The following is a 22,000-nucleotide window of genomic DNA, read 5'->3' on the forward strand; positions in this document are numbered from 1 at the left end:
AGATTTATAAAGAACACAGAAACTGTGTGCTCTAGTTCTTTCCCTGGTTCCAATGCGTGACTCTGCAAAACTCCTTGGACAGAAAACAATGGCCATCTCTAACTTCAAAGACTCACTCTGAGAGCCCTTTAGAGTTTTGGTTATGTACAATGGGTTTATATAAGTCTAGTGAAATATCAGAAATAAAAAATAAAGGTTCGACATACCAGATGAATGATATGCTAACATCTCTTTTTAAAAATGATCCCCCCACTGCTGCACTAAGACATGGTTTCTCTGTATAGCCCTGGATGTGCTGGAACTCATGCTGTAGACGGGGCTAGCCTCAAATTCATAGAGATCAGTCTGCCTCTGCCTCCTGAATGCTGGGGTTAAAGGCATTCGCTGCCACCAATACCCAATGATTTATTTACTTTTATTTCATGTGCATTGGTGTTTTGCTTGCCTGTATGTCTGTGTGCAGGTATTGGATCCCCTGCAGCTGGAGTTACAGACTGCTGTGAGCTGCCCTGTGGGTGCATCATTTTAGATATTTAAATGCTCAAGATTTTACCTTTCATAGACTCTTGTTTTAAAATGTTGAATATTGCCGGGCGTTGGTGGCGCACACCTTTAATCCCAGCACTCGGGAGGCAGAGGCAGGCGGATCTCTGTGAGTTCAAGGCCAGCCTGGTCTACAAAGTGAGTTCCAGGACAGCCTCCAAAGCTACAGAGAAACCCTGTCTCGAAAAACCAAAAAAAAAAAAAAAAATGTTGAATATTGCTCTTTGGAAACTGAGATCTATAAATGGAAGGAGGCAGAGGCTGTGAAGGAAGCATGGACAGGCACCAGTCTCTTTTCCACAATGACGAGGAAAATCTCCAAGGGTAAGAGTGCTCAGATAAACAGCAGCAGCAGCAGCAACAAACCCTGATACACTTGACTGTATGGTAGACAGAACCAAAGGGCATACCACAGAACTATGAGAACAATTAATGTTGGTGGTTATACAAGCTAAGAAAAAGATGCTGGGGTTGATAATTCTAGGGACACTTTGGAAATGAGAACAAATGTAAAAAGCCATAATCATGTTGTGCTGTTTACCTTGAATCAAAAAAGAAAATAATTTGCATAGTCTTAGTAAATAAATTCTGCTGATTTGCCCCCAAAGTACTGTGTCAATTAGGAAGAGTGGGAGGTAGGGAAAGCAGTGATATGAGAAAGGTATAATCTTGTGTGTGACAACAGGTCTTTACATTTCAGAAATAACAAGCCCAAAATGAAAGTAAAAAGCACATTATTTTAAATTATAGATGAAGAAAAGACTAAAGATGTAGCTCAGAGGTAGAGTCCTTCAGTAAGATGAGTCCATGGATTTGGTCCCCAGCTTTGCAGGAAAATAAAGTTAAGAAGGAAGATCCGCTCATGATAGAACACATCTGTAATCCCAGCATTCCAGAGGCTGACATGTATCGAAACATCAGCCTGTGCTATAGAGTGAGACTTTGTCTCAAAAAATTGCTCTAATTATTTTAATTATGGAGGAAAATGTCACAGGAATGTATGTTGGACTAGACAGATTTTGAGAACAAAATAAATGCCAGGAAGAATTTTCTGCTTTAACTTTAATGTTCTTTGATCCAACAGCATCTCGATTCGTTGCTGGCCTGGAACTCCCGAATGGAGCCACCCTCCTTCCTCCTAGAGGACCAGATCAGGTGGATTTCTACCACCTGTAACCCCAGGGCCAGAGAAACCAGTGCTCTCTCCTGGTCTTCACAGGTAGCCACACATGCTCATATACACACATGCAGACATACACACAAATAAAAATAAGAGAAATATTTTACAAAATACTAGGAAATACTATTAGAGTTCTAAAAATACATTCATGAGTTATTTTAAATAGAATGAAAATTAGTTTACTTTAGCAGGCATCTGGGACTCCCTGATGATGTGTCTGCAACACTTGCAAAGATCATTATACAAAATGAGAAAAACCAACATCCAAAGAGAAGAAGAAGGTAACCAACAGGCTATTGTTGGCTTCATTACTAACATAATCACATGGCAATTTGGCAGAGAATTCAAGAGACAGTCAAGGTGACTTGGAGAGTTTATCTTTATGCCTATATATATAGTAGTATTACATCCATGTATACCTATTTATAACAGTTATATTGCATATGTGTATATGCTACATGTATTCCAAATGTTGGAAGAGCTTGGTATCATGGTGACTGATGCTAATATTGTGAACAATCTTGGATTTCATCTCTGTGCTGTAACAGAAGAAAAAAATCATGCCTCTTAAATGATCTCATTTATGGCTGTATTTTCTGTCTTGCACTTATAGAATTATAACACTTAGAATTGGAAGGGACAGGGCATTAGATTAAGATGGTTAACTGAGCACAGATGCCTAAAATTGACAAAATAGATTATGTGTTTAAAATGATAAACTTATAACATAGCTGGAGAACAGCAAGGCATATTCTGTGGGTCAGAAAGAATGAATTCCTCCGGAAGAGAAGGCAAGCAGAATTGGGTCAATAGAGGAAGCTCTTTTCAAAAATCCAGTGTTCTTATGACAGTCTATTGGTAGAAAGAGGAAATTTACAAGTTTACAGTTCTCTCATTTAGTCTTGTCTTTACAAACAGCAAAAGCCTGTTGTAGAAAGGAAGATTCAGTCTGGATTACTCTGAGCCTCCAACCACAAACTGGGGGTGGCAATGTAAACAAGAAGGGAACCCATCGGGAAAAAATGGGGGTTATTGGTTTCCAAAGTACATCAGGAACATCGTATTGGGTAGCCTCTGACTTCTACTTACCAGATAGAGGTGGCTCTCCTCAGGGGGTCAGAGTGACTATAAACTTTTGAAGAATATTTTGTGTTGGCTAGGGTTTTTGTTTGTTTGTTTGTTTGTTTTGTTTGTTTTTTTTTTGTCCACTTCACACAATCTGAATTCATTTGAGAATAGGGAACCCCAAATGAGAAAATATTCCCTTCAGATCATTGTGTAGGAAAACCTATGGGGGATATATGTGCAAAGTCCCAGTCCACTGTGGGTAAGGCCATTCCTGGGCAAGTGGTCCTGGATGATACAAGAATTCCAACTAAGCAAGTCATGGAGAGAAAGCCAATAAACAGTATTCGTTCATGGGATCTGATTCAGATCTTACCTTCAGGTTCCTGCCTTGAGTTCCTTGTTGGCTTTCCCCTGATGAGGAACTGGAACCTATAAGCCAACAAATCTTTTCCTTCCCAGGTTACTTTTGGCTGTGGTATTTGTCACAGCAACAGGAAGGAAGCAAACTAAGGCTGGAGCCTTAGAACTACACAGAAAGTAAATGGAGACCTCTCATACCCAAGAGACTGTTGCCGCATGGTCTGACAAGGTAAACCAGTAGTGCTTGAGAAGGCTGGGAAGCATGCAAAGCAATCACAGACAGGCTCAGCTGAGAACAGTCAATCTTTGAGAAAAGCTAATATTCCAAAGAATGAGCAGAAGGTTGTTTTTTTGTTTTGTTTTGTTTTTGTTTCTGAGACTCTTGGGTTAATACCTTCAGAGGGATAAGAGAGGATGTTGTCCCTGGGACTAGAACTTTTTTTTTTTTAAGAGAAAACTACTAGGAGACTTGGGGGAGAAACCATGATAGCCACCCTAAGGCTCTTTGGAATCTGACGTAAATTTCGTTGTGTACTGCCCGTAGACAAGGAAACACCCTATGGCAACAGGCAGGCCACTGTTGTTGGAAAGCTCACACTGGTAAGCTCAACAGTTCTCTCCTATAGAATCTTAACTCTTTGCCCTTAAGCTCATTTGTCCTGCCCTGTCATTAGAGCTTATCAAGTCACCTTCCTTTTCCTTAAGAATGCCTTTCGAGTATTTGCCTTTTGCCTTTGCGGTCTTTGTCTACTAGCTAAATAGTAGCTCATTCATGGGCTTCTCATCCAACAGTTTTCTGAACTTTATTCTTCTGCTAACCTACTCTCAAAGCTCTCTTTAGATTATCCTCAATATCTAAAACAGAGGCCATGCCAAAAGGCCCATAGCTGCCTGTTCTTCAGAGGTTTTGCTTTATTTTCCACAGTGATATTATTACTTCCTCTGATTATGCAGCTACTATTAATACATGTAAGTCCACATGAGCATAGTGCCTTCCCCAAAGAACTCCAGGAAATGAGTAAGCAGGTCTGTTTCTCTAATGTTTTCTGCTGGGTTCATCTGTTTAGTAAACATTTATGGACTTCGGGCTATGCCCCAGAGACGGTACAGAGTGCTATTGGGATTCCTGAGGTATTTGAAACAGAGCCCCTGCCTAAGGAAGCTTAGCATCTGGTAGCACAGTGAAGACGGGAGCACAGAGCTGTGAGTAGACCAGCACACACAAGCTAAAAGCAGAAATGCTTCCCAATACACGGTATTTCAGAAAGCTGGTGGCGTCAGAATGCCAGAGCAGATTCCTTCCTTGGACTTGGATCTTGTTATCCCAGCTTCCTGTTTCGGGTGTGTCCTCAGTTCCAGGGCTCAGTGAATGCCTATTTGTTCTTACTACTCTCCTGGGCTTAAAGATCAGCAGAGAGGCCTGGATTTCTGAATCAGCCACCCAGTAATCCCATTTCTTCATATAAGGGAGCACACACACACACACACACACACACACACACACACACACACACACACACACCCCTATACTGTAAATTGTAAGTAGGGAGTTGAGTTGAATAGATACATGTGCATCCATGGTATAAAAACACTATTCACATAACCAAGAGGCAGAAGCAACCCAAGTATCCACTGATGGATGAATAGATGGACAGCCTGTGTTTACACGCACAATGTAGTATTGTTCTGTCAAAACATGGAACATCTGACACATACCACAATAGAAATTACTCCTCGAGATGTTATAGGAAGTGAGATGAGCTAGTCACAAAATGACAAACATTAAATGACTCCACTTACATATTATTCATAGAAATGGAAAGACGGTGATGTTTGGCTTGGGGCAGGGCCCTGGGAGAGTGGGGAGACAGTGTTTAATGGCTACAGAGTTTCAACTGGAGAAGATGAAATGGTTGTACAGAGGATCATGTTAGTTGTGTGTAAGTGTGAATGTGTGTGTGTCCATATGTATTTGTAGGTACACAGTCCTGACATGTGGAGGTCAGCAAGTGGTCTTCTACTCCTTTTCACCCTGTTCCCTTGAGGCAGCATCTCTCACAGAGCTAAGAGGTTGGTGCTGTCCATCAAGGCAATCCGGCTGTAGCAGGCTTTTTTGGACCACCAGCCAAAATTATTAATTATGAAAACTTGGCCTTTATCTTAGCCTTGTCCCACTAACTCTTATAACTTAAAATAACCCATTTCTGTTCATCTACATGCAGCCACATGGCTCATGGCTTTTACCTCAGCTCCTGCATGTCTTGTTCCCTCTGGTGTCCAGCTGTCGACCCTGACTTTCTTCTTCCCAAAGCTCTCTCTGTCCAGAAGTTCCACCTATACCTCCTGCCTAGATATTGGCGTTTAGCCTTTTTTTTTTATGCCAATCACAGTGCCACATCTTCACACAGGGTAAAGAAATATTCCACAACAGCTGGCTTTTAACATGGGTGTTGGGGGTCTGAATTCAGATCTTCCTGCTTACAGGACGTTCTCTTACCCATTGAGCCACCTCCCTTCCCCTATGAATGAACGTGATACCTCAAAAGAGGACTGAAAATACAATTAAATGTTGTGTGTGTATGTGTGTGTGTGTGTGTGTGTGTGTGTGTGCCACTGAGTGAATGTGCCAGGGGTGCTGGCTCCCATAGAACTAGAGTTACGGGTGGTCACAAGGCAACGATGTGGGTACTAGAGACTGAACTCAGGTCCCTGGAAGAGCAGCATGTACTCTTAACGACTGAATACTCTCTCCAGCCTCTTAAATGGCAAATGCTACACTCTGCATACTTTACTGTAATAAAGAATCATCCCAACCTTGCACTTTCGATTTTACAGGATTCCATTCTTCAACACTTCTGGCTCTTAACTACAACCTTCCTTCTGTTGTGAGTTGACTTGAAGGTACTCCTTACACAGAACAAGTTCATGGCTGTGTGACTGTGACGCAGTATTAGCTAAGCAAGAAGTATGCTGAGAGAAAGAGTTTGTCTTCAGGGGCCGTAACCAACAAACCAATCCCGGAATCCTCTGGGGCGGGACTCACATTCCACTCCTGGCCTCACCTTTCCATAAACCTTTATAGGGGAGGCCCATGACCCAAGCAGAATTCTTTGGCTGTACCTAGACTGAATGTGAAATGAAAACTCTCCATTCCATCTGGGACAATCCCCTTTCTTCTTCAGAAGCTCATGTCCAAGGAGAGTTCCTCCAGTATTTGTCTCTCTGGCCCTAGAAAACAGTCTCACACTCATGGCAACAGCCTTAGCACCTAGTGTTGGAGGGTTCAAATTGGTAAACAAGCTATCAGGCTGGGAAGGAATGTAATATTTGTGTCATGAGTAGCACTCTATTAATTCATGTTGAATTTTAACTATGTGTGATGCATTATGACCCAATAAAGACTGTCCAGGACTCACTGGGTGGAATTGCAGCTTGCCTATTTGGTTAGTCTAGTTAGCCAGTCTGCTCTAGATATCCCATCTCTGCCTCCCAATGACTAGGATTAAAGTGGGTTACCATGTATTTAAATAGATGCTGAAGGATCAAACTCTAGTCCTCATGCTTGCATGGCAAATACTTTATCCCCTAAACCATCTCCCTAGCCCCATTGATACATATTTTTATGTTAAAACTATTCTACCATTGTCATAGATTCTTAGGCAAATGTGTTCAGGGAGGCCCATATAGCATGACTTAGTATCACAGGCTGAATTCTGTCTCCTCTTCCTCTCTTTTCAAATGTTGAAGAACTGACCCCAATATTCAGAATATGACTTTATTTTCAGATAGGAATACCAAAGGGGTAATTGAGCATTACAGTTCATTAGTACAGCTATAGAAAAGTACTATGGACCTAATGGCTTATAAACAACACAATTTATCTCATAGTTATAGTGGCTAGACAGTCTCAGGTTAAGGTGCTGCAGATTCAGGCATGTCCTGGTGCTCTCTTGTGACAGAGCAGCAAGGGTGTTCCTTGATGATCTTTTGTAAGAATATTAAATTTTATGAGGTCATGTATTCACCTCTTTTTTTAATTGCTAAAATAAAATGCCTGAGGCTGAATGACTTTATAAAAACAAAAGCTTTAGTTAGTTTGCAATTCTGTAGATTTAAAGGCATGTTAGCAGGTTTGGGTGTGGTTGTTCATGCCTATAATCTCAGTACTCAAGAAGCAGAGGCAGGCAGCTCTCCATGAGTACAAGGCCAGTCTGGTCCACATGGTGAGTTTCAGAACAGCCAGGGCTACCAAATGAGACCTTGTTTCAAAAAAAGAAAAAAAGGGGGTGGGAGTGGGTTTGGGGAGGGTGGCTTGATACCAGTATACTGGGCTCTGGGAAGAACCTCAAACAGAAGCATAATGGTAAGAGTACATTTGAGAATGGAAGATCACACTGTCAAACAGGAGGGCTTGCTGTCATGAGGACTGAAAGTCCCACAGAATCTATTTCCATCCTTTCCAATGTGCCCAATGACACAGGACTTTATGTTGCCCCTGCCCCCGGAAACAGGCTCCATCACCAGCACTGTGACACTGAGTGGCAAACATATCCAAAACACCTCTAGATCCTCTTGCCTACTGAAAGTCCCCACCTCCTAATCCCACCTTATTGAGAGTTAGGCTTGACTCTAGCAAACAAGTGCACTCAATCCTTGCCCAGATCACTTCTCTTGAGATGAAAAACTCCATTCCCTTCTGTGACATTTCAAGGCAGTAATCAAATCCAAGACATTGGGATTGAATTTGTGGAAATCGTGAGGGAAAAACAAAAACAGCAAAAAGCAACTCACAGAGCTAATAAATCATCCCAGCAACACTGTGTGCTTCAGGAAAGAAAAGAAATGGAGCCTGGTCTACAAGAGCTAGTTCCAGGACAGCCTCCAAAGCCACAGAGAAACCCTGTCTCGAAAAAAAAAACAAAAAACAAAAAACAAAAAACAAAAACAAAACAAAACAAAAAAAAGGAAATGGAGAAGAGAGTGTGGGATGAACCATGCTGCAGCTCAGCAAACCGCTTATCTCCTGGAAAAGCAAATTAGTTTTTCCTCCTATTCCCCACCCTCCCCCCCAAGGCTCCCTGGAGCTAGAACTTCCATACTAACATCCAGCACCTGACATTTACCACCAACAGTTCACTCCAACTATACTGTTGAATAAGGACATCATCCAGATGTTTCCATGAACACAAACTCTCACTCTCCTGCCAGAAGAAAGATGCACCTCTGGCAGTCACAGACTAGGGTTGTTGGCTCCATAGCTCTGTGTCCTCATATGTCCCTTCTCTATCAGTCCCAGCCACCTGACTGCATCTCTGGGTCCCAAGGCCTTCCAGTTTGGGTATGTCTCCAAATCAGCCTCAGGACTGAAGGAACTCCTGGGCTCAAGTATCCTTCTCATCCATTCGTCCCAACACACTAACCAAATTTCTTTCCAAAGTTCTGACCCATTTTGCAAGCTGACCTCCCGATTTCCAGAGACCAGGGGATGGTGCACTTCTCAATTTGCCATACCCCATCATTCCCTGCTTGCCTGTGGCTGCTGCACTTGGATTGCTTTTTCTGCTCTTACCTGGACAGTGTCATCCCATTCACCGGAGCAAGTTCTATAAGTTGTTCTAGTTGAGGGTTATAAGCCTCTCCCTAGTCCCCAGTCTAACGCTGACACTTCCCTTTTAAGACCTGTTAAGAAGCCTCCCCAGCTAAGGAAGCTTTTTACAGGAGCGATTCATCTCCTTTACTGTTGCAGTTCAGTCAACACTTTAATGCTTCTCCCTTGTTCTCAATTTAAGAGAGGAGATTTTCTATCCCACTTCAAAGCAAAACAGTCACAGTATTTACTGAAAGCTGGGCAAGAGATTTGCCTTTATGTTGTTGTCTTCTGTTAGTATCATCTGTCTGGCAGGCCAAGGAATCCAGCCTGATTTCACACCCAAATACATGTTAGATGCACTAGAGAACATCATTCACAAAACATAAAATTTAGCTGGCTACTCCCAGCGGAAGATTGTGAATGTACTGCATGAGAGGTACATATGCTCACGTGCACACATGCATATAAGTTGAGGCCAGAGGATAACCTCAGATATCAGTCCTCTGCACTGCCCATCATTTTTCAGGGAGACAGGGATTCTCTCTGGCCTGTAGCTCATCAAGTAGGCAAGGCTGGCTGGCCAGGGAGCTCCAGGGACCTGCTTGTTGCCGACTCTCCGGTGATGGGGTTACAAGCTTGAACTTTCACACATGGCATTTTTAAAATCTATTTTTGTTTCATTTTACATTCCAGCCTCAGACACATGACTTTTTTTAAAAATGTGAGTTGTAGGGATTGTATCCATGTCTTCCTGATTTGTGTAAAGGGGCTATCTCTCCAGTCTTCATTTATGCTCTTTAAAATTTTTCATCTTTTTGTTTTGTTTCAGAGATGGGGCCTTGGTTTGTTGTTCAGGTTGGTCTCAAACTCTGGGCCTCAAGTAATCCTCCTATCTCAAACTCCATTTTGGTTTGTTTTCTTTCGGGGGGGGGGTGTAAACAATGAAGTCAGCTAAGCCACGTTATTTTGCACACTCCTAAAGCCCTTACTGACTGCCAGACGGAGTAATACACTTGCTCCGGTCTTCACATAACTGGTTCTCTTACGTCTGCCGGTTACAAGCTGCGACAGTTCTGCAATGGCTTTCTTTGCCCTCCCATTCGTTTTCAGCATTCTCACCCCAGTGTTTCGCCTTGTTCAGATCCAGACCATTGTGTGCAGAGCTGATTCTGCCCAGGGCTGTTCAGGGTGTGCCGGGAGCAGTGTGGACTTTGTAGCACACAGAGCTGCGCTTGGGAATACTAATTGCATGGCTGATGAACTGGGGAGGGGGTGGGGGAGCCTCAGGGACAATGCCAGACTGGCCTGAGAACAGAACCAGAAAGCGCACCTGCAGAAACAGCAGTCAAAGCAAGCAATCTTTTTCTCTCTCCTACATTTTCACCTCCATTGGCTTCCATCCTCTCTTAGGCCATTTCAGGATCGACCATTTCAAGAGCCTGAACAAAGCAGATCCAGCCAAAATTAAAAAAAAAAAATAAAAAAGGCCCACAGAGCTCAGAATCAAGGTCTGTTTTGTCAAGTTCAGGATTAGCTGAGAAAGCCCTGCCTTCTGGTCTTGTCCCACCTCCCATCACCCGCTCCCCCATCATGAAACGCCATTTTCCCAAGACATTCTTGTGGTACGTCATCATTCACCAATCAGAGAGCCCAGTGGGGTGATATTTAATTCATGTCTGTCAATCAGGACACAAAGAAAAGGCCTTCAGCTGGCCAGAGAGAATCCTGTGCTCACCAAACAAAGAGTCCGCAGGGATCTCTGGGCCCAGCCGCCAACCCCTCTCGGGGAGCAGACTTCACGCTACCAGCCCCTTGTGTGGTTTCAAAATAATTGTGGCTTTGGAAGCTGCGAGGCAGATGAAAGAGATTAAACAGAGCATCCCTGCGACAGTCGGGATGGGACTGGGACTCTGGTGTTTGAGCCCCTCAGTGGTGGATCAGCATGTCCTTGGCATCAGACCTCTGTGTCCCATCCAAATATTTGAATTTTAGAGACAGCAGAAGTCTGACCCTCCCCACTTGCGGTTATATTAGCTCCATGATTATTAAACACACATATCAGCAAAACCAGGTCGTTAAGATTAGAATCTTGTGTATGAAAAAGAAATGTAAAGCCTCTCTTCCATGCCTGTCACTGATCTTTGGAAGCCGGAGGGATATGAACAATAAATAAATGAAATGAAACACTTCCGGGGCAGTTGTCGGCAACACAAACACAGAATTCAAAGCAGCAGATGGGCGACAAAGGAACCGGTGCTCACGTTCAAACTTAGCTCACTGAGGACTCCCCCGCCCCCCCAAAAAAAGTCTCCGGGAAGTGCAGCGAGCCTTCCCTCCTCCCTTTCGCTCCCAGAAAAGCAGTGGATCAAAATGCTTGTGCACTTGACCCTGAAAACAGGACCCAGAGCTGCTGCTGCTCAGCCCTATGAGGTCCAATCCCTCATTACTTTGTACTCAGAGAACATTTATTTCACACCTTTTTCTTTCAAATCACGTTTACCTCGCTCCCTCAATTTAGCCCCTCAATTTAGCGGTGGGAGCAAAGGACCAAGTGTGAGAGAGGGTAGGAGGAAGATGAGGGGTGGGTAGGAAGGGCCAATGGCCAAGGCAAACGTATGTGGCCCAGAGAAAAGACCAGCATTTTAATCTTAACCCTCCTGACTTCTGGCTCTCCGGGACCCGCAAGAATTTAAACGCTTTGATCTTCAATTTCCTGTCTGGTGAAGTGGGAAACACCTACTCGGGGATTCTCATTACAATTAAGAGAGATTACAGGGGTGAGAGTTCTTGGCAGGACTGGAGCTCTTAGAAGTAGTAGTTTCTTCTACACCACAGGAGAAGGTTCAGAGCTGAGCTGAAAAGTTCACGGTAACCGGGATGCCCCTGGACTACTAGCTAGCTCAATTCTCTGTTCAGGTACTGGTTTAGCCGGCATTATTTTTAGACTAATGCCATTAGGCTCCTTTCTTGTTGCTGCTGCTGCTGCAGTGGCCATCCTTCCAGAAGGCTCCCTCTTTCTCATTTGCTGCTGTTATTATGAACATTTGGGGTACAAGAAATTTTAAGAACAAGTTAACCCCTGTGGTGGTTAATCATGATTGACAACTTGATTGGATTTAGAATCACCATGGAAACATGCCTTTGGGTGTACTGGTGAGTGTTTCGGGGAACGGGCCACTGCAGAGGGAAGACATACCATACAGCACCAATGATGGCCTGGGACCCAGTGGACTGAATAAAAGGGAAAAGTGAACAGCACCAGCATTCATTTCTCTCTGCTTCTTGACTATGGACGCCATGTGGCCAGCTACCCCACACTCCTGCCACTGAACCTTGTATCCCCTTAAACTATAAGCCCAAATAAACTTCCTTTACTGAAATGGATTCTTGTCTGGTATTTGATCACATCAGTAATGAACTCAATTAACACACTCTGTTAGAGTCAGGCCCGGCCTTTTGCATACTATGCATGCCCATCATCTTAGACTGTAATTAAAGTTTTAAATAGCTGTAGCCCCACTACTGGAGAGGCTGAGGCTGGATGATTGTTTAAACTCGGTCTAGAGCCAGCCTGGGCAACAAACTTTTTATTAAAAACCAGAAGTGATAGGTAGTATTTGGGCTATATTATAGCTCAGTTGAAAAACATATCTGGGTTCAATTTTAAGTACTGAAAATAAAAATTGACTTCACCTTTCAACCGTAAATGCCTTTTTAAAGGGGGTGTGTGTGACAGCCGTATTAAGTTTAAAAAATGCAAATTGGAGCTGGGCTGTGGTGGTGTACCACGTAAAATCTCACCACTAGGGAGGCAGAGGTGGGAGGATCAGGAGTTCTAAGCCAGTTCTAGGCCAAGCTTAACCTCTCCTCCCCAAATCTTGGTTGCCTCATTTATAAAATGAGGTGTTTGACAAATATTGTTGGTTTTTGTTCTCATTCTTTACATAATCTCCATTTTTAATTACTATAAAACAGAAATAAGAGTACAACCTCGTTTCTCTGCTCTCTGATCCTGAAATGTAAGCAAGCAATTGCCACACACACACACACACACACACACACACACACACACACACACACACACACACCTGCCCCCGCTGTGTCACCTACTGCCAAGCTTTCTCTGCCACTCCTCCATCAAGCTGCTTCCTGCTGGGTATTTGGTCAGAAAGTTTTTTGTTTCATTTTTGTTTTTCTTGTTGTTGTTGCTATTGTTTGTTTGTTTTAAGTGACCAATGCAGAGAATTGGTAGAGAGATGTGGGGTTGCTGTTATGATACCCTAACTATGATTCCCAGGCCTTTAGAGCCAGCTTGTGGAAGGAATGTCAAAGAGTTGGAGCTGTGACCTAGAGTCACAGAGAGTCTAGTGGGCCTTGCTGACCCTAGCCTGGAAGGCAAGAACGCCAATGGGAATGTAAAGTGGAGGCTGAGCTCATTATGTTTCTGAGGGGAACAAGGATTCTACTGGGAATGGGGCCAGGGGCCATTCATGTTATATTCTGGCAAAGAGTTTATATTCTATTTCCTGAAAACCCAAATGAGGCTGAATCCAGAAGCAATGGACTAGCTTGTTAGACAGAGGTAATTTCAAAACAGCATAACATTTAGGCTGGTTTGGCATAACATTTAATGTGGTTTTTACTTACAGCCCTCATCCAGCTTACCATGAGAGGTCAGAAAGTGGAGCATGGAGATGTGAAAACTAACCAAAGCTAAAATTTAGGATAAGACAGCTTCAGAAAAGGTGACTATAATTGTTAAACAGATCAGCACCATTATGGAGAAACCTCTGATTTCACACCAGGACAATAGTGTTGTAGGATAATCTTTTTGTACACTGTAAAGATGAGTCTCTGCTTAAGTCACCTTGTGATTAGCTTAATAAAGAGCTGAACAGCCAATAGCTAGGCAGAATAAAATAGGTGGGACTTCCTGGGAAAGAGAGGAACTCTGGGATTCTAGATGCGCAGGAGACATCAAAGAGACTCTGAAGAAGTTGGACATACGGTACAAAGTGGAGGTAACCGAGCCGTGTAGCAGAATGTAGATTAATAGAAGCAAGTTAAGTTATATGAGCTAATTGGGGACAAGCCTAAGCTGAAGGTCAAACTTTTATAATTAATAAGATGCGGTCCAAGAAAAGCTCAACTACACAATGGGGAAGGTGTCTGTGTGTCCCATGAAGGGTTCCAGGGTATAATAGGGCAATTGATTTGAAAGAAGGTAACATGAAAAAGTAGAAACTTTGGGATACCATTTGGAAGTAGTCTAGCGAAGTGTTTTTCTAGGTTCATCTACAAAAGAACAAGGAGGCTATTGCCACCATGATGCAAAGAGGGCAGGCTATATTTGAACTAGTGACAGAACTTGCTGGTGGTATCTGCATTGCATTGGTTTTATAGGAGTACAAGTGAGAGAATCATAGAGGCTTGCAGCAGCAAGCCACTGAAGTTCAGTGACATTGCAGTAAAGTTAGATTCCCTTCATGGAAGTCCTGAGTGGGCTGTGAATGGAACTGTAAAAGAAAACCCTGAATTTCAACAGAGACCTTAAAAAATTGGAAATAGCCAGGCAGTAGTGGTTCACATCTTTAATCCCAGCATTCAGAAGCAGAGACAGGTGGATCTCTGAGTTCCAGACCAGCCTAGTCTATAGAGTGAGTTCCAAAACAGCCAGAGAGGAAATCCTGTCTCAAAAAGAAAAATAAATGAAATACTGGCAACATGGGTGTCTATTGGAATGGAGTGATTAGAAAGGCTACACGCAGCCTAGAAAAAAGAGCTTCAGCAGGAGGGCTACCTAGCCATGTCTGGTAGAACCCAGATGAAGATACTGAATGTAGAACTACAGGGTTTGCTGTTCAGTCTGCTGGTGTTGATCTCTTTTTTTGCTTTTTGTTTTGTTTTTTCGAGACAAGATTTCTCTGTATTGTTTTGTAGGCTGTCCTGGAACTCACTCTGTAGACCAGGCTGGCCTCAGAACTCACAGAGATCCACCTGCCTCTGCCTCCTGAGTGCTGGGATTAAAGGCAATCTCATACTTTTAACCTATGTTTGCTATGCTCCTATGCCTCCTCTTGGAAACATTCACTTTGCCGCTGTATATTGGAAATGTATGACTTAGTTTTTAATTTACAGTTGCTCACAGTTAAGATTGGCTTGAGTCTTAGAAGAGATTTGAGCTTTTGGCCATTGTTAAAACTGTGAAGACTCGGTATTCTTCCAATGAACTACATGCTTCTTGCATTGTGAGATGGCTGATGAGCCCTTGAGGATTTGGGGGGGGTTGGAATGTTGTAGGTTTTTGTTTTGTTTCTTGAGACAAGTTTTTCCTTTTTATTTTGTTTTTTGTTTGTTTTTCAAGACATGTTTTCTCTGTGTAACAGAGCCCTGGCTGTCTCAGAATTCTATTTGTAGACCAAGCTGACCTTGAACTCACAGAGATATGCCTGCCTTTGTCTCCCAAGTGGGATTAAAGGTGTACACCACCACTGTCCAGCTTGGAATATTACAGTTTTAAAGTGATTTGTTTAGGTGTGAATTAACAAGATGTGTACTTTTGATGGTTAATCTTCACTATCGACTTCAATGGATTCGGAATCACCTAGGAGACACACCTCTGGGCACATTCCAGTGGGGGGTTAACTAAAGAGGGAAGACCTGCCCTGAGTGTGGATGGCACCAACCCATGAAAGCTGCAAAGAGAAAATGGAGAAATCCAGCTGAGCACTGACCTTTCCCTTTCTCTGTTTCCCAGTCTACTGAGATGTGGCAAAGGGTTGTTATATATAGAACCAGCAACCATAGAAGCGCCTGACACCATGCCTTCCATACCACATTTCTTCAAACAATGAGCCAAAATAAGCCTCTTCTATTTGAAAATGGGGAGGATAATAATAGTCCATATACAAGATTATCATGAGGCCTAAATGAAATGATACATCTAGTTGGAATAAATCTCAAACCACAAATTCCATTATAAAAGTATGTGTATGTATGTTTATATGTTTTCTTTTTTCCCTCAATATATGTTTTTATTTAAATTAGAAACATGAATGCTTCACATGTCAATCCCAGCTCCCTCTCCCATCCCTCCTCCCTTGTCCCTCCACCAGTCCCCTCCCCCCAGTTTATATGTTTTCTTTTACATATATGTATTAGTCAGGGTTCTCTAGAGGAACATAACTTAAAGAATGAATATATACTACATATATATGGATTTTATTAGAATGGCTTACAGGCTTACATGCTGTTTGGTTCAACTACTCCAACAATGGAAGATACAAGAATCCAGTAGTTATTAGTCCATGAGGCCAGAAGTCTCAATTGGTCTTCAGCAAACACCAGAATCCCAAAAAAGTATATTCTAATGCCAGGGAGGGAATAGACTTGCCAGTGAACGTGACAGCCAGCAGGCAAAGAACACAAGCTTCCTTCTTAGATGTCCTTTATATAGACTGCTATCAGAAGGTGTTGGCCAGATTAAAGGTAGATCTTTCCACCTCAAAAGATCCAGATTACAAAATAGTCTTCAACAGTTGATAGTGGTACACACCTTTAATCCCAGTACTTGGGAGGCAGAGGCAGATGGATCTCTATGAGTTTGAGGTCAACATGGTTTATAGAACTAGTTCCAGGACAGCCAAGACTGTTACACAGTGAAACCCTGTTTCGAACCCCTCCCGCTAAAGTGGTTCTTTCTGGGATTAGAGAGATGGTTTAGAGATTAAGAGCACTAGCTGCTTTTCCAGAGGTCCTGAGATTAATTCCCAGCACCTTCATGGCAGCTCACAACCATCTTTAACTACTCCCATGGAATATGATGTCCTCTTCTGATGTGCAGACATACATGCAGATAAAACATACAAATACATAAAATAAATAAATAAATCTTAAATAAAAGTGGGTCGTCCCACTTCAAATGAAAGAAATTCCTCATAGGTATTCAGCCACTTGGGTTTTAGTTAATTTTTTATGTAATCAAGTTGACAACCAAGAATAGCCATCATATGTACGTATTGTATGTATGTATGTATGTATGTATGTATGTATACATATATATCCAGTGACATGCATGTATAGTATGTATGTGTATATGTGTATATATACCTAATGATATGTATGTATATGTATGTGTGCATATATGCACATATATACTTATATAGAACACATACCTAACCTATATATGTGTGTCTTATATCTACATATATAGTATTTGTGCATGGCCTATGTATACATATATATTATATACATACTACATATACAGGTCATTGGTTAAATATGTATGTATATATATGTAATTTCTTTTAAAAATCACCTATTTTCTAAATCATAATCCCCTAAAATTTTTAATTTTAGACCCTATTGGGGATTTCCCATCCATATACCAGGGCATAATTTCAGTGTCTTACATAGATGTCATCCCTTAATATCTCCCAGGATGATTCTGGAACCTCTTGAGAATACTAACATCTATCAATGTTCAACTCTCTTGTATAAAGCAAAATAAAATTGGCATATACCTTTCTGTATATTTCAAGTCAGCTCTAGGTTGCTCATAAAACCTGATAAAGTAGAACTGGTATGTACATTTTATCATTTCACATTATTTGTAAAATTATGCAAGAAAAGTCTGTGTTCAGATTTTTTAAAATGCCTTCCATGTGTGATTGGTGGGATCCAGGGATGAAGAATCTGAGGACAGAGGGCTGATTTCCTAGTGTACAGCAGGGAATGGAGGCAAGAGTACTCTCCTGCGTCTTTGAGATGCCTGTTGCCTTGAGGCATAGGAGCTGTCAGTACCTCTTCTGCCATGCTTGGATATAGGCCCCTGGCAAGAGGCTAGAAAGTTCATCGTCCTGATCTCTTTCCTTTCCTGTTCTCCGTGAATGGGGAGGTTCTCATAGTCTAGTCACCATCTAGTTCTGGAACCAGTCTCTTGTGCTCCTAAGGCTTGACACCAAGGAAGTACTGCAGCCCTCCTAGCCTGCCATCATCTCACCAGATCTCTGCAGGTAACTCATTCATTGTCTGAATTTGCTTCCTATAATACCTGAAATGTCTTCCCTTCATGCCCTCCTCTCCACTAATTCACCCTGAAGTTTAAACTAACATGGGGTCTCATTCAGTGGAGCTTCTTCTATGCTGCCTCCAGACAGAGTTAACTCTTCCCCACATAGCTACCACCCAAGTACCACGGTACTAGCTCCATCTTATTACACATCCTGAGTGTCTATTTTCTCTACTCATTTGAAAACAATGTGAGCTCTCTTTGTCTCCAGCTAGTGCTGGACCCAGCAAGAACCCAGCTTAGGTTTGGTAAGTAGATTTTCTTAACAGCAATTCTATGCATTTAGCTTTCTCTCCTAATACTGCCTGTCCTCTGTACTTGAACCCATGGCAGTGCTGTGAACATTTATTTAAACCATTTAAACCACCAGTGACCACAGACTAGATGAATTACATGGTTTCCTAATTGCAGATCCTGGGAAAGACCTCAGTTGTCAGCCATTCCAACTTCCTCTCCTTTGTAGTGTAGAACTCATTTACAAACGGTCATTCACTCCCTTCTTAAGTAATTCCCAAGGCTTTTACATGAACTAGATTCAGAAGTGCATTGTGGAAAACATTACCATGTGGTTAGACACTACCAAGAGAACGTTCTGGCATTCAGCACCTGACTCACTCTGTGGATGAGAACAGAGCAGTTCAGAACACACAGATGCGGGGAGAAAAAGACATTCTGTTTTTAATGGAGCTTATTTTTCTTTCAGATTACAGTCCAGGCAAATAAGGAGGCTGGGTGGCCCTAATCTTGTGGGCTCTGTTCTGTTGACTAGTTTTGACTACAGTTCTACAGGTGACATGACCAGAGCCTTCTGCTCACTCTTCCAGGGGCTGTTGTTATCACCACCAAGAGTTTTGGACTGGAACAGGTTTTGGAGATGAGAAAGAGGCAAGGACAGTGGCTCTTTGTGCCTCTCAAAGGCAGCACTGTTTTCCTGTGCTGGCACAGCCCGCCATCAACGTGCTGCCCTTCATGCGAGATTGTTTGACTACCCTGGCACATGGACTGCACAGTGCCAGCCCTCATGAGGGAGAAATGCCGGTGTCTCTGGCAGTGCCTCTGCAAAACAGCAAATGGGGATACCTTCCCAAAAGGGACTGCCAATAACTCATCATACTTCCTGCTGCTGGCTTGTTTGTGTCTCCTGTATCCCGTTGCCAAGAGGGGCCTTGAGCTTAGAAGTGGAGTTGCTAAAGGCCACTCTAATGTTCCTCTATTTGGATTAATCGTCCCGGGCCATATGTCAACAGCATGTTAATCTGTATAGATAGCTGTTTGTTGATGTTAACCACAACTTCCAGATTCATCCTACACAAGTCATTCATTGATACAGTTAGCAAACACTTACTGAGAACATATTTTATATCACCTACCTCAACTACCAAAGTGCACATTGACACACCTAGCTTAAAAGTCTACCTGTCTTTTCATTTTTTTCTTAAAAAGTGTGGAAATAGTGATCATGATATTGAGATAAACAGGCCAGACTCAATAAGATAAATAGTGCATGTTTTCTCCCATATACGGAATCTATATTATATATGACATCTGTATTGGGGGAAGAGAATAAGGGAGAGGGGGAAGGGCACAAGGCAAATATTAGGCTACAAATATTGGCAAGGCAAATGATATTTATCTTTGAAAATGTCATAGTGAAATCCATTATTTTTTTATGGTAGATAATAATAATAATGTGTGACTCTTAATAGAGGGCAGACTATCATTGTTGGTACTAGGTGCTGTGGGTCCTTTGTTGGTTACAGAAATACCAGAGACATGGGACAACACTGCACCAGATAGCACCAAATAGCCCTTGCTGTCTTAAGGCTCTGAAATTCAGGGCTCATCTGTAACTAAAACACAAACCATTCCATCCTAATTAGCATGGAGTTTATCATAAACTGATATTCTTGTACTTAGGTCATATTTATCCTTTGTTTTAATTTCTGTCCCGGGTTTCTATGGTGATAAATCTTGATTATTTTTCCTTTGCTTCCATACTGTTTATTGAGCTGCAATAATCCTCTCCGATGATTTTCCAGTGGGTTTTATTTTCTGAGAAATAGTCACATCACAAAAATCTTTCTTGAATGACTATCAATAGTGGAGTAGTTGGAATACATACTTTATTCATTACATTTGGCAAAGAGAAAGTATAGTTCTTTTTAGCAGGTCCCCACCCTTCAGCTGCAACTCATTACTGTCTACCTAAATGGTCTGAACTAGCCAGAAAGCAAATGTTTCCCATTACACATGACATCCATCAACTAGTCTCAGCAATAGGCTCCCTTCAAAATTGATCTAGCTTGGAAGTAACAGTTATGACTCACTACTGGATCTCTTCATGTTTTCAAAGTGAAAAAGTACAATGGATGATACAATTAATCTTGACCCACTGCATCTTTCCTAGGCATACACCAACCTCAGCATTTGTATCTCTGGTAAGATACCACTTTTGACTATCAGTTCTAGAATGCCTTCCTCAGTAGGTCTGATAGTCCTTCATCTACAAGCATAGGCTACCTTTAGAATTTTTTAAAGATTTTTTATAGCCTGTTATCTTATTCTATAGTGCTGCCCACAGCTGAGTTATGTTAAATAATATTTGAGTTGATGCTAAAGTTCAGACATCAATGCTGATTGAAATATATAAAGTATCCCAACTTCCTCATGAGCTACATTCTGAAAATTTATGCTCTGCTTTTTGGAACTGAGATGACATTTCCCAGAGGTCGTTCTGAAATCTGTCATTTGCTCCATCTTAACTACTCAAAGCCAATTTAACCATGACAGTACGTGAAACACACTTCTTCAGTATGCTATTTTGGGTGAGTTATCTGTGAAATCTAATCATTGTTTGTTGAAATCGGTGTGCTGCTATCAAAACAATGGTACACACTGGTTTGGGGAAATGTTTGACCTCCCAAACTATCCATGTAAAGAGAAGCAACATGGAATCCACAAGAACATATTCTGGTCACTCACAAACATGTATTTCAAAATAGCAAGTGGTCTGCACATGTCTACATGTCTGAATGAGAAGATGATAGCATCAGAGCCTCTTTTGGGAGCTCTGGTCAGTCCCTTAAAACATCAGCTGTGGTTTGTGATGGAGAGTTAAGACCAAAAGGCCACTGTAAAACAAATACTTCTAATTTCAAAGTTAATTTTATGCAATAGCTTTACGAGTCCTTGAAGTCATAGCAGCATAATGCAAAAGCATCACAAGTGCATTGAACTCTAACAGATTCCAGTTATAAAGTACTAGTGACCACCTGATGGGAACATCCATCCAATGAAAGGTCTCCATATGCTGATGTACCTTCCAGGCCACCACCAGCTGAGAGGCTTTGCAGTGGCTTGCCAGGAGACATGCAGATGACTCTGGGAGTCTTGCTTTGGTAGATGTAGAATACACAGTGTGTGCTAAGTGACAAACTGCTGCTACTGTCCTGCCACCTGGGCTCAAAGATAAACCAGCTCTCTACCAAGTCCACAGGTACCATTTCTAGGAACCTTCCTCCATTTTGAAAGCTGTTAAACAAGGGTCCATAGTCAGGACAGAAAAGTAATAAGGAAAAAAACCTACAACCCTGCAGCAGTATTTTATAAAAATTCTGCTATTCTCCATGATAATTCATTATGATGAACTCAAGAAAAAATAGTGTCTTCCGCCTCCCTCACTTTCAAAAGGAAACTGATGGTGTTGTAAGCCCAGCTAATAGCCCAGGTCTGGGGAGGTTGTAGGCACAGATGGAAGAACTTAATCTAAATGTGTAAACTTGTACCAAAAAAGTAAAAGCCACCCCTTGCCTCTATCAGAGAACCCCTTCTTGCAGCAAATGAGAGAGAATAAAGAGATTCATGGCTGCCCAAGAAGTTGAAGTTAAGTTGTAGTTGTGGTCTCATCCCTAAATGAGACATTTACACCACCCACTAAGGCTCAGGGACCATTTCAGGAAAGTGTGTGTGTGTGTGGGGGTGTATAAGAGCCAGAAGCTAGGGTTGAAGGGCTGTGAAACTTTGTCTTCTAAGATCAATACAACCTTGGCAATCACTAACTCAGCAACTTGGGTACCTACTTTGGGCCCACAAGACTGACCCTATCAACAGTCAGTCATGGATGGAGGAGTTCAAGAAGCCCTATCCTTTACCACTGAACTGTTGATAGATTCTAGGGCAGGGGAATTGC

Source organism: Mesocricetus auratus, unplaced genomic scaffold (genome assembly GCF_017639785.1).
Source record: "Mesocricetus auratus isolate SY011 unplaced genomic scaffold, BCM_Maur_2.0 Super-Scaffold_100013, whole genome shotgun sequence".
In the NCBI taxonomy this organism is placed as follows: domain Eukaryota; kingdom Metazoa; phylum Chordata; class Mammalia; order Rodentia; family Cricetidae; genus Mesocricetus; species Mesocricetus auratus.